This window comes from Bombus pascuorum, chromosome 3, assembly GCF_905332965.1.
Source record: "Bombus pascuorum chromosome 3, iyBomPasc1.1, whole genome shotgun sequence".
NCBI lineage: Eukaryota > Metazoa > Arthropoda > Insecta > Hymenoptera > Apidae > Bombus > Bombus pascuorum.
In genome coordinates, this window is record NC_083490.1 from 12,534,334 (window position 1) to 12,549,115 (window position 14,782).

The 14,782-nt window shown below is 36.4% G+C and overlaps 1 protein-coding gene and 1 long non-coding RNA gene across 4 annotated transcripts in view; one reads left to right on the top strand and one right to left on the bottom strand.

Moving 5' to 3' along the window:
• LOC132905289 (protein Tob1-like) overlaps nt 1-14,782 on the bottom strand; it is an 87,891-nt gene that overhangs the window by 26,597 nt on the left and 46,512 nt on the right. The window lies entirely within an intron of this gene.
• LOC132904981 (uncharacterized) lies at nt 1,177-5,665 on the top strand. Of its 2 annotated transcripts, none has more exons than XR_009657709.1 (3): nt 1,177-3,444; nt 3,624-3,908; nt 3,993-5,665. It is a non-coding gene; the product is annotated as an uncharacterized LOC132904981 (long non-coding RNA). The 2 variants fall into 2 exon arrangements; XR_009657710.1 differs by having other exon boundaries at nt 3,650-3,908.

Consider the following 14,782-nt stretch of genomic DNA (forward strand, 5'->3'; position numbering starts at 1 on the left):
AAATAAACCGTCGACTACGGAGTTTTAACTCTAGATAAAAATGGAATAAGAAACAAGTAATAGTCGGGGAATTAATCCCGGACTCTCCAGCCAACCAGCACAGGGAATGGCACACGAGTCGAACGCGAACGAGAACGGGAGCGAAAAATAAAACGTTTCCAAGACACGGACCGATCGATAGCTTCTTCCCGTGCAACGAACGCAGCCCTGCATCGACGATAGTCGAAGCGAACACCGTAGCCAGCTTTTGACCTGTTCCATGTTCCTTGGCGATATACCGAATGTATTAAAATTTCCTATTGGCGAGGCGTGGCAGCGGTCTCTTTCCTTAAAAGCTTCCGCCAACCGTCGGCTATCCTCTCGACGACGGATGGCACATACCGGCAGTTTCCTGTCATAAAAACTGTCTGATCGTACGACGAATTTTTGCAGGCTGCGTTGATACGCCTCGAGGAGACCGCTTCCTGTTTAAGTTCACCAGTTGCTGCACCTTGCGACTGGATAATTTTTGACGGTTTGATTTCGAGGATTCTAATTTTGGATAAATTTCCTCGGATTTTAACTCTCGGTTGCAACTTCGAATTTTATTATATTATATAAATATTTCATACGAAGTAATTTCGTCAGACGCGTGCTTCATTTATATAGTGTAGCTTTAATAAAGATATCTGTTGCAAAGTTTAGTAAATTCATTTGCACTCGGATTTTGGACTCGGTTGTTCGACGTAGCTTTGAATCTTGCTATTGTAAGAAAATTCTCGCAGGGTAATTTCGTAACACGCGTGCTTGATTTATACGAATGATGTAATTTTAATAAAAATACCTGTAAAAATTGATTCTTTCAAGACGAATTTTTAAGATTGTTTTTAGAATGCTACGGATCGACATGTACATATAAGTTGTATTATATGTATATGTCACTATAAACAAACATTTCATGAACGATGCGCCTATTAATAAGCGCCTTTGATACGATAATAGAAATGAAAGGTGACTCGTCAATCTCAATTCACCCCCTCACGAATTCTCTCTTCGAGGCATCCGCGACCAAATCGAACGTTCGATTCTAAGAAGGAACGGCTCGAGTCGCGCAACCTTTTCCTAGCGTAACCACACAAGAGACGAGGCTCACCTAAAACGCGACGCGCTCACAAGACCTGTTTACGTAAGTGTGAATAAGACGTGCCGCATTCTAACGGTGATCTATTTACGTCCCTTGCTCTTCGAGATCCCAGCGCCCGCGGCTCGAACAGACCTAATTTTATATTCGGAGCAAAAACTCCGGCACCATTGCCAAGTGGAGCTCTAACAATCGCCACCACTGCGTTGCTCGCGGCCTCTTCTAATTCTTGTGTGTTAACGCCGGCTCCTCTAACCCGGATACCCGTCACTATATCGCGAATAATCGTACTAGGTTACGAGTAAAGCTTCTGTATCGTGTCGTTTAATGAAAATTTTTAGAATTACAGATGCCAACTTTTCTGACTTTTTGCAAGTGAAGTGTATTGTTAATGTGTTTGGTGGTAGAAGATATTCTTTGGGCGGCTGAGCTGCTTCAGTTTGAATTAGACTCAAAGTGTTCGCAAAATTATGCTTGGAGTGTTCTGTTCGTTCTAGAAAATAAAATATGAATACATTTTATTTTATAAAAATACTTTATTAAAATGTATTCATATTTTATTTTCTAGAACGTCATTTTTTAATTAGTAAGTTATGTTTGTCCTTGCCCAACGCATTGCGATGGCGCTAATTATTTTCTTAATTTTAATTAAGAGTATCTTTCTTTCTTTGGTTGCAAGCTTTTTATTCCAGTCTTCTATTTTAAATTAAAATTCACATTAAATTCATCAAGTTCATTTTACATCCAGTTACATTCATTCAGGTAAAATCGTATCAAATAGTTCTCTGTAATTTTACTACCCGTATAAATGGAAAAATGAAATTCTCTTAAATGTCAGTATCATCTAAAATGCTTCGCAAGTATAATCCGAAAATAAGGTTAAAAATGTAATAGAGTAACAAGTAAGTGAACAAAATAAATAGGTATTTCAACTTTCCTATGTGTAATTTTTGAACGAAAGTTTGCACGCATATTCAAGTGGGATACTCGAGGCGATTCCGAGTGAACAATTTTAAATCAGAACATACGGAACTTTCGTGGAAAATGTCAGGACGAAAGTCACGAAAATCGCGGGCCGACTGCGCGGAAACCGTGGAAATAACAGAATTGTCGTTTTTCTATGGCTTCTGATCGCGCTTTCGGCCTTAAGCTTCCTTTCCCTTTTGTAACAGGATCGGTGAAACAAAAGAACGAGGGTAAAGTTTGGCGGTAGAGACAGGATTAATGCCCACCGCGAGGGAAGCTTTCGAAAGCTCCGGATCCGGCATGGAAACGGCGACAACGAGCTACCGGGGATTTACTCTGTGAAAGCAGAGGGAAACGAACGAACAACGAGCCCATCTGCTGATACAATTCCAATTGACCGTTGTTGCCTGCGTAGAAACATATTTGAAACATATAAATCTTCGCTCTTTGATATAATCTTCTAATAAATGTACATTACAAAGTGTCTTTCGTGATCCAATGTTATTTCGATATCTGAAGAATTTAATTTAATCAGAAATATATCAGCGCAATTAAATATTTTTTGAAAAGGAAATTTATATTATAAATTTATAACATAAATTGCTTTTTGCGATCCAACGGTATTTTGATATTGGAGAAATGAATTTAATAGAAATATATTGGAAGAATTTACGTCCTACATCCTGTTACCTCGAATTTAATATATCTATCGTTAAATGTACAAGAACTCAGGTGATTTATCGGTGTTCATCGATAACGTTATCGTCATCGATAGCTCCTGCCACGGCACTTGGCAAGACACAGCGGCTGTTACGCATCCAAATGCAATTATTTATCGGCCCGTGAAAATAGAATGCTCGCGGTCGTGCTATATATAATAGGTGCACGTAGCTGACAAATACGAGCCAGTAACACGAATTCGATGTAGCAATTAATAATGACGAACGAGCGTGCCGACCTCTTAGTCATCGTTCGAGTACCAGCTAATACCAACCAAGGGTCACCGTGTCGAAGCGACATAGAACTGCAATAACCGAGTAATTAACAGTCGAGGAGCCAGACATCGCATAAACATTAATCACTTCAACGTGGTATATAAAATCTCATGCGCTAATAAACTAGAGTAGAATCTTGTAACTTCTGTAACAGGATAACCTAGCTTCTAAATAATGAAATCAAAGTCTGAAACAAAATATTCTGTCCAATGGATAATTGAATTAAATTATGGGAGTAAATGTTGGATGCAATATTTCTTGAGAATCGATTAACCTCGAGGAAATGAATTTTCAAGACCTTTACGACCTTGCATCTTCGAAACGATTTATAACTTGACCGAATTTACCAAAATTCCTCTTAAGGTCAGTAATAGTCGGATAGAGTTAAAAGATATTTACAAATTAATCAGCTTTGAGAAAATAAAATTAATAAAAATATGTAAGATCTCCTACGTTTGGAATTATTTATAAACTGGTCTATTACGTAATTTTATCAAAAGATGTCTTAAAACTAATATAAATAATTTCCTATATTGTTACAGTCGATCTTATCCATCTATGCATTTAGGTTTAGCCAGTTGTAAGTTTGAAGAAATCTTCTCTCGGTTTCGCAATGTCTAAAGAAATGTAACGATGCTAATGAGATAGAAGTTGTACACGTAGAAGTTTAAGCAAGAAGCTTCCTGCATGTCGCATCCTCCTGTCGTCGGTCAACACGGAAGTGAACTGAACCCTTGGATGTGCAAACATTGAGAAAAGAAAGAGAGAGAGAAAGAGAGAGACGTGATGTACGCCATAAAACACAGCGAATTCTTGCTGGAGACGAGGTACGTCGTGCATCTCTATGTATACGTCGATTAGCCACGGCAATAAAGCATTTTCATGACGCGACACGCTGTAAAATTTATCAGGCGGGATCTTAGTCGTAATAACGTCTCTTTGGCACGCCAATTAACCGGTGCAATAAATTGCTTTTTCCCTGTTCCTGCTGGCGAATGTGCACTTTAAATTGCGAGGGAGCTTCGTGGATGACCTACATTTTTCGAATAAATTGGAAAATCCATGCTGCACCAAGAATTCAAACGTTTCATTCGACTTTTGATGGAATTTGAATTATTTAATTATGTTGCTTGTTAAACCGATATTCGACTAGATATCGTTATGGGATTAATAAGAGGGAGGTGACATTTGAAAAACATTTCTTCAAGCAAGTGGGAAGAATACGAAACTATTCATTGAAGAATAAAAAGTTTCTTTTAGAATTTATAAAAGTCATACAAATATTTAGTTGGCTAAATATTCTGTATACGGTGACTAATATACAATTTCTCGCTAGACATTCTATTTTATTTTCAAACCATCGCGTTGATAGTACAGTCTGGAATAATAAACATTTGCTAAAAATACGTTTCGAGTTATTGCCCTGTTTCTTCATTAATGTCTATTTTCAGATGAAATATTTTAGACGTTCTTAATGAGGATCGAATACATTGGTATAATATTAGAAAAATGTTATTTTTAAACGGCGCCATTTACATCTCAAAAAATGATATCAACATTCCATGATGTCAGAGATCGAGATTTCTAACTTCTGAATAATTCAATGAAATTGCAGAAACGAATTGAGAAAGAAAGAATGAACTCATGCACTTCCATTCAGAATCGAATTTTCCATGACATGCATTCCGAGATATCAGAAACGCGTGATGTTACGACGAGAAAGATTTTATGCCGCGAGATTAATGTTAACAGACAGCAAGACCGAGATCTATTCCGGTCGAGGCCGGCTATGTTTAGAGAATTCGAGAACGTTTACCTAATATAGAGCTAAGTAATCGTCGTGCTATCGATTGCACGAATTTTGGCCAGACTTTCTGTAAGCTCAGGTTCTTTATTCCCTCGTAATTGCGGCGCGCTTTACTTGGCAATCGACTTGCTTGGCCACTGCTCAGGCTTTTAGGCGACCACAATCGATGCTACGCACCCCTCGAACGACTCCGCGAAAAATGAATCGATAACATCCTCTAATATCAATCATATTTAAGAAACTGACTTGTAAAACGAGTGAAAACTGTTATATCTCTCCTAAACTTTATAACAAGCAAGACTATAAGAAATTCCAATTAGAAGTTTCCGATAGCACTCTCCCTCGCATCAGCCATATCTACACGTAAAAGAATTGCTGATTGGTCTTAAAAAAGATTAAAAAGCCATTATAGTGTTATAATGTAAATTTTGCTCTCCATTTGTCAATATTATAAAGAACTTCTAATATACAATTAAAATCGTTCTCAGGAATGCCCCGATTTCAAACATCCACTGCATCAGCACGTTTTTCCCAAAACCAAGAAATAAGGCAACATCGAACGTGAAAGGAATTGCGCGATAACGATCGTTTTCTCATAACGCAGCGTTCGAAAAGAAAAAAGAAAAAAAAAGAAGGCACTTATCGAGGTTGGATAATGTTTCCAAGTAACGCGGAATGTCACGTTGGAAAACGTCTTTCCTTGTTATCGCTGAGCGACGAATTTTTATCAAGCACGGCGCGATAACGTGCAACACTTTGCCAACGAAACTCGCTCGACACTGCAGTCTCTTCTGTAAAAACCGATCGCAAAATCGCTGCTCGCTTCGTTAATTAACGATCGTCAGACGCTGCGTGGCCGCGGTTTCAAGAGACTCGAGCACGCTCGTAAGCCGACCTTTGCTACGTTCGCAAAAATCCTGGCAGGAATTACGCTCGACCATATATCAGCGTGTCCAACGTGGAAAATAATTACGTGGCATGCAGCCACGTTGAACCGCGGTTGCTTCGTTCGAGGGTTACGCTTCGTGTTCGACGTTGAATGATCGATACGATCGGTTATCGCGACGTTACACACACGATGCTTGGGAATTTCTGACGAGGGAGATGAGAAACAGGATCATTTCACGAGCGATCCAGGATCTTCGACTCGTGGAAGAGTTCACTGACAGCCGATGGTTCATATTTAAGTTTTTTATTAAGCTACCTTAAAAAGAGATTAATAAAGAGTACAAGTACTTCCATTTCATAGGTAACGAATATTGTTAATAAAAATTTATGACGAACGAAAGTAACGACGAAAACGTTTCGTCCTCGATAACTGTTATTGGTAATTAATGAAATGTTTCTTCATAGATAACAGCTATCGGTAGTAACGTAAGACAACTTCTGTCACCGATATTGGTCACCAGTAACAAAAAAAAAAAAAAAAAAAATTTCAGCGGTTATAATGATTGTTCGCAAACAGGATTGTCGAAACGGAAATGTGAATTCTTGTACTATAACAATGGAGAATTTGAATTACAAGGTAATTTTCTATTACTTGTTAAGATAGTAGAAAACAGTACAACTTGTTAGATTCAAAGATATAAATAGACGATAAATTTATAAAATCCCGTGAACAATCAAGAATACACTTAATATTATAACAATCGGTATTTTTGAAATACTCAATTCGATGCAAAAATTCATATTTAATCCCACGATCAAACAAAAGAACATTTAGCATGGAACTGATTATCGAATTTTTGAATTCATCAGCATTGTTATTATGTTCTCTCGTTCTATGATCTTCAATTATAATTGTGTTTACTACCATCATTATCTTAATAAGTATCAAATCGATACCTTTACATACATCCACATAGAGTTACATACATTTTACATACACGTAGCTTTGGAATGCCTGAAGAGAAAAACAAGAGGATTGTTTCATGAGAGATTTAAGACCTTCGACCAACGGAAGCGTGTTCGCTTATAGTCGAAGGTTCAACGATCGTCTATCGATCGAAGATCCTTGGCTTCGCGTGTTTGTTCTGCTTTGTTTGCCAGACGAGAACGCGGAATGCCTAAGACACGAGAGATCTTTGCGTTGGCCTGTCGACGACATACGTTGGTCCGAGTTCGATAGAGTTCATCCAAGCTGGCGTTTTATGTGCTCGACGTTGATATCGAGTCCCATGATCTAGGTCAGCGGGTCGAGAATCGATAGATGGGACAGAGATGAGAACGAGGCCTAAATTAGAGCTCGAGGGAGTCGATAGGGTGGACTATCGTTCCTTTGGACTTTTACAACTCCTTGTGAATTGGAAGCTACCTGTGTCTCTATATTTTTAGAGCTTTGTTTCTGTAGGCTTATCATTGTGCCATTGTATCGTCTACAGGATGGTTCATTCAAGTTATAGTAATTATTGGTTCTTCTTTTGCTATATCGATAATGAGAATTTTTGTTTGTAAGTTTTACAATCCGCGAATTTTTACGTTCCAATTTCGCTTTAATTTCAAGAAGAATTTCAAGTAAGAACTTCTAATGGTTCAAATATAATACCAGTGCGATATTGAAATGAGAAATTATACCTATCGATAATTAATCTATCGTATTTTTATCAAACCTGAACAATATATTAAGAATAGAAAAACAAGATTGCGCGTAGATCGAGAAAGGAAAGTACCAAAGTTAATCTGTAATTTTTACTTAGATTTAATTTTTGGTATGGTATGTACTTTGTGTTACACAGAGTTAAGCGTAATTTGAGTTAAAGTACAATGAATTTTGACTTTAGACTTTTCATAAAGTTGCTATTGAAGCTGAACTTTATTCCACTAGGGACGGTATTTCCTACATAATTGATGCACTTACATACGCCTTTTCGTATGCAAATGCACTGATGCAATACACGCGTCATCCACGTGTAATTATTCGCAATAAATTATCAATTGCACAACGCGTGTCTGCAGAAAACAATTTGGCACACGTATTTGTACTTTAGATGTTAGCGAAAAACAGTTGCTGCAGTTACTCAATGATCTCAGATGTTCTAAAGCGGAACTATCAGCGTGACCAAAGTGTAATAGTTTCGTGCAAGACAGACAGTCGGGAAAAATTGTTTACACGCGTATATCGTGAATTTTAGAGAAGATAAGGCTCGCGAGTAAGATTCGAAATTTACTATACGTTGCGTAGCACCGTGTAGTGACAGGAGATTAGCTTGAAAAATTGCACAGTGCTTACGAAACAACAGAAAGATTTGTAGTCACTAAGGTTTTGAAATATTTCTGTTATATCAAACTTTTGTCGTAATTTTAACGAAACTTTGCGAAACAAAGAAGCTATTGAAGTTTTATGAAAATAAAAATTATTCGAAAGAAAGAGATTAGAAAGGAAATAAATATGAAGGATAGAATTACTGAAAAGAGAAAGGAATAAAGAAATTTTTGTTCAAATGATTGGAGCTTCAGGAATCAATTTTTCCTCATATTTTCATATTTAAAAATTATATTCTCTCCAAATAGCAATCTACAGAATATAAATAAAAATTCAGGGATTCCATAGCGGGGTTCGAAGTTAATCTGTATGAAGCTCGATGGAAATCGTGCAGTTTTAAATATTACTGGCAGTCTGCGTGATAACGCCCAACGAGCAGAGAGGAGACAAGTTGCGACAGATGTCAATTTCCACGATGGCGTGAGTTTTGTCGATAACGACGCTAACAGGAACAACAATTATTCCGCTCCCTCGCTCCACATTTTTGTTCCCTTGTTTCAATTAATTCCTAGATGTGTATGAATTAAACACATCTGACAAACTTAATTCTCTTTAATAAAATATGAACGCGTCGCTTTTTAACAGAAACATATTAGACGTTACGTAACGTTGCTTTACTACTGTTTTAATAAAATTTTAACGTAGTTAATGGACATTTAAGTATCAATTAAAAAAGTTAAAAATAACATTCAATCGTCGTATAATAAAATTAAATTTTATAAATTTCGTCAATCATTTTATGATGCATTATAAATCACTAACTATAATAATTCATACTAGAAAGCAGATGCTATCCTTATATGAGAATATCTTCGAAGTTACTTGTGGTAAGGTATACCTAACGAGCAAATTTAACATCTCTCATCCAACATTAGATTTTACGACTTCGAGGTTTATACTATAGAAATTGCAGTACTCTCCAGGATACTAAAACTTTTTCTCACAGTGATTCGTGATTGCTTCTAAAATTTTAATCCGCCTCCGTGGTGTTGAACGCGTCGCGACGCCGTAAAAGGAGAGACAAGCTGGCCAAAAAAATTAATTATCTCGCTGTACAATGCTTCGTTTGCACGCTGAAAATGGAGTAAATAAAATATTACTCATAAACGAATAACATTCTCCCTTCACTCACGGCACTAAGAAGAATGATACAAAAATTAATTTTTTAATTCCACTGTTTATATATAATCTATTCACGTTTGTAAATTCAGTTACGAACCATTATGTAATTCCATAGTACAGTATCGTTCTAATATCATCATAAATTACTCTACATATCACAACGAAATGCTATTCGAAACTCATCTCCAAAAAGAAAAGAAAGAGAAGAACGATAATAAAGAAAAAAAACTCGAGGAAGAAGGGAGTCGTTCGATCGTGGCAAGTGAACTTTCGACGAAATCACAGGAGAAGGAACACGGCATGCTCAACCGAGGGAGATAACCCCCGCGGGTTAAGGGTTGCGATTCACGATCGATGTTATCGCGAAATTGGGATCGTGGGTGCGCGATACCGTCTCCATGATAACGTTTCGCCGCCCCTCTTCCTCATTATGATATCAGTATGAGTTCGTCCTTCTCCAACGCGGCGGATCTCGGGCTACGTAATATCGCGCGACCACGTTCATCGCGATGGAGCCGTTACATCGCGATAACCGGTGCGTGTACGCGCGCAAAGTACTCCTGATAAGCGTACGCTCGACCGAATCGTTTCCATGAGCCCAACCAGATTGTGGATTACGTTCTCGCGTGGAAACACCACTGATATTTGGTAATTGAGTACTTTTTCATATTCGGGATTTCGGAAGATTATTTGATGCGGATCGTGTTCCATGAGCAACGAGTCTTCTTGACTCGATTCTGTTTCGTGGCTGATACAAAGCATCTTTGATTTTAAAGGAGAACAAATTTTTGAAAATTTGTCTAACTTCGTAGAAGAGGGAAAATTCTCGTAAATTTCCTTCATTTTCTGGGGAACAGAATCGTTTGCATTTTATGGGAAGAAAAAGAGTCAAGAAAGCGAAGGTTCAAACTTAAAAGTAATTTTTGTAATAAGAAAAATGTTCCGATGGGATTCAATTTACGATTAGCTTGCAAAAAATTTGTAGATCTAGCAAAGTTGAATGATTTGAAGCTTGATGAAGGTTGTTTCATACTGAAAGCTTCTTAATTGAACGAAAAAGACTCAAATTTGAAAAACTTCAGAAAGACGTTCTTTGGTTAAAATTAATATTAAATTTTGGAAGAGTCACAGAAAGACTTTTGGTTATTCGATATATTGGGAATTTAAAGGTCTGAACATTACTCAAAATTTCCACCTTTTCGTTGCTACATCGCGACTAATTAATGGTCTTTTAAGTGGACCACAAATATAGCATGTTGAATTTAAATTCAATGAATATATCAAACTGAATATTTACAATTATTTAATCGTAATGAGATTACACCGAATACGTTACGCGAACAGACAATGTAATTTGTCGAAGTAGACCTTAATTTTATTACTGTCAATCGTAACAAAAGCGTCAATTATGTAATAAACATTGAGTCGTTGTTAATTGTAGCATTGATTCGAATAAAGATAACAAGAAAATCGATACGTCAGTTATCGTACGAACGTAAACCAGAAAAGAAAGGAAAAATATTACAGACGTTATCAGCGTTAATAAATCGAGCAATTGTATTATATTCTCGTTTATCTACAAGCACGAGGTAGATGGAATAAAATATAGGTATTTTCATCCATCGTGTTCGGAAGAAAACAAAAGTTGATTATCGCTAATACACGATGCATTCCAATAAAATTAATCGACGATATTTTGTCGAATAGTACAGATAAGCAGCGTAGTAAGAACAGAAATCTAATTTCACACGTTTCGAAAATATTACCAACAACATACATATACGTATGTATATTATACTTGAAGAAATTATCAAACTGTTGTTAATTATCATCACGTAAGATCGTCATAATCTTTTTGATAATTCTACGAGATTAATTTAACTTAAACGCAAAACTCGATAACGATGGACAGCTACTGGTCGTCAAAATTTTCTCTACTAGAAAATAAGAATTTTTGTTCATCATCAAAGATTTCATTATAAAATATTCGAGTAGCATATTTAAGAAATCTTTTCGTATAGACTCGATTAAGACGCGAGTTATGCATAACCTGAAAGTAGGAAATTTAAAGTACTAAGAATAGGTTGAAACGAGAAAAGCTCTAACTGATACGCATCAAATTCGTAAAACTGCAAAGTACTAGAGAAAACGACTTCAAAGACGCTAAGAAATCACTGAATCTCCAAGCCACGACTCTCAAAGTGCATCGCATACATTCCACTTATCCTAGGCGTAATCTCGGCACATTGTTCGCGTTTCATTACGGTTCCTTTACGACACTCGTTCCTTCGATCGCGACCATAAAACGACGCTTACGGAAAACAACGAATCTCGTCGCGTCGGTTTCCTGGAGTAGCGATACAGCTGCAAAAGTACGTTTCTTTTATGAAGTAGAAAATTAAATTGAAGCTGAAAGTGCGGAATTGAAAATTATAAACTATTCAACTATTTCATAAGAACAAATTTCGTTTGTTTTACAATTGAGCTAACAGCTTTTAGATTTTCAAATTTTCGCTCAGACTCGATAGAAAGTCAATAAAATATCGTTTGTAGCAAACAGTTATTTTGAGGGATTTCAACAAATGGATTTTTAAAGAGGTATGAAAGTACTCTGAATCATTATTGAATTAATCATAGTAAAATTGTGAAAGATATATAGCCGGAAAAAGAAAAGGAATTCGAAAGCTATAGATTTCCATACTTTGGTTTCTTCAAATTTCTCAAATAATCCTCCTAGTATAATATCATTAAATGACCATGGTCTTGGTCCCATTAAATGGCTCACATTTAGAATTAGTTTTTACAGACATATGTCAAAATTGCAAATTTTTCTTTCAGTAATAAAAAAGGTTGATGTAACCTTGTACTATTGTACCATTAAATTATGACATGCCATCACACAAAATGACAATTTTAGAGGTAATTTTTGTGGACATGTCGGTAGTAACGATTTCTCAAATGTGTCACTATTCTAGCAAACCGATGAAACAGACCTATTACCTTTTACGTCGTTTAACTTTAATGTCGTCTCCTATTATCTATGAGCGAATCAGACGGACGGTTCGCGGAGGATTACGTAGCGCTGCAATGATAATGCGAATCCACGAAATTCCATCAATAAATTTACCAACTGCGCAATTCGCCGCGTTTCCCGAGACCCGGTGATAATGCTCTTCGCGTTTAATATCCGTCCGCTTCCCTTTTTACGACCGTTTTAATTTCATCCTCGGCCGTAACTCGCTTCTGCTCCGCGAAACCAACGACGCTCATTCAGCTCGCAAGTTGCTATCGTGACGCGTGTCCTCAGTAAAAAGATACGAACGATAAGATTCGACTGTTCTTGATAAAGTCTCTTGGTAAGCCGATTCGGGAAAAGAAAGGGAGGGGAACTATGTATGACGAAAGCTGATCGAACTGGCGAGATATTCGAACGAATTGCGAAATTTTTTGAAATAGCCGATGAAAATTCGATAAGACTGTATATATTTTATTCTTGCGGAATTTTTAATCTGGAGATATTTGTTCAAAGTAGATGAGCAATTTTTGGAAGATTTTTGTGACTAATATTAGTGGAATTTGTAGACAGAATATAGAGATACGTGTTACAGTGGATTTTTATATCGCCAACTGTCAGATCTGGCTATTATCTTGGCGAACTGACAAAACATTTTCCCAAAATGTCAACTGTGAGAGAGAGTGCCTATACAATGTCTACTATATAAAAGACGACTACCTTTTTTCGTTGCTAAAAATACATTTGGCTAAAGAATGTTCCATATATTCTTTAACTTTATTTATAATGTTATATTTCCTACCAATGTGTATTTTTAAAGATTTGCACAATAATATATTATATACGTGTCCCATTCATCTGAAAACGCGCAAATATCTTGAGCATTATGAGCGATACGGAAAAATGTTTCAAACAAATGTTACGCGATGTACATGTCCTACCAATATTTATTTTATATTGGAAAGCTCTATGAAGGCTATATTTTTAGATGAAAACTATACCTTGGCGTCATCCAATGTACATCACAAGAAAGTTGCTTTGACAAACTTTGTGCATTATAGTGGTCCTAAAAAGAGCCGATTGTGTGTATACGTATTGTCTGAGTATTAAATACTATCCTTAAAATAATATGACTTTTTACCCTTCTTAAGAATTAACATTTCGATAATGGTTTATGCGAAAGGTACAAGTAAAGCGTTTTTAAAATGTTCCTGCGTCGACTGCAAGAACACAGGGAAAATAAATATAATCCCCATTTAAAAATATAAACGTGACATTTATAGGGTTTTTCAAAGTCATTTTTTGATAAATTAAATATTGGTACGGACATCGTACAACATTTGTTTTAAATATTTTTGTTTTCGAGATATTTATATCACGAGATATTTTCCAGACAAATGGCACACGTCTTACGATATTTAATTCTGAAACATAAAATCCCAACCTGAACAGTATTTGAACGAGTGTACGAAACAGAATGACTTGTACATTTATTAACAACAAATATCTACTCTAAAAATTATTATATGAAATTTTCAAATAATTTCCAACCAGTTTCAAAGGAAATTTTAACTCTCTAGACAGTTTTTTTCGGCTTTCACTCTATTAGGTAGATTCACGAAATATTATACCTCAAGGTAGCACAGGAATTCCTAAAATAACACTGGTGCTCCGCAAAAATTCATGGCAACGAGAATCTTAACGCGTTTATGTGGAACGTAAATCCGTAATTATCGAAACTTTTTTAACGATCTTCTTTGTAAGTTGTCCAAGCCCATGACGAGGCTGTCAGGGCAGCGAAAGGCTTCGTTTTAAACTCGACGCGAAGCACCTGGCTGGTTATAGTCGATAATGCTTATGCACGACTTGCTTCAACTACTTTGAACTTGGAGGGTCGTGTAAATCGCACGGAAAACGGGCTAGTAGGTCACCCTACTTTCGTCCATTACATTCCATGATACACGTTCAACATACCGTAGAAATTTCCTTTGTTTATTCACTTTTACTTTTACGTTTATAGCTGACAGTTCGATGGCGCCGCCATCGTTTCGTTCGCGTTTACACTCGATATCTGGCGACGTTGATGATTCAGGATTTAATGGTACTTGCATGACATGTGTATATGAAATTTTTATTTTTAAAACGAATACTGGGAACGGGATCTTTTTTTTTCGACATCCCTGTAAGCTTATTTTTCGGGTATCTTATCATGTATTTGCGAGGATAAACTTCGTGAAACATAAAGTTAATATGTAAGCCGAGAGAGAGAGAGAGGATATTACTTGATAACGTATTGTGTTGCAAATTCGAAGATCGATTACATCAGAAATTCTCACGTTCGTTAAAAATTCATTTACGTTTTATTTAAAATTCTAATTCCTCACTCGGCCAGTAAAAGATAATTCAACGTTCCGCTATAGTTAACAATACGAGCGGAAACTATATTAACATCTACTGACGAATTCAAATCATTTCCAATAAAAAGCTTCCACTTCGT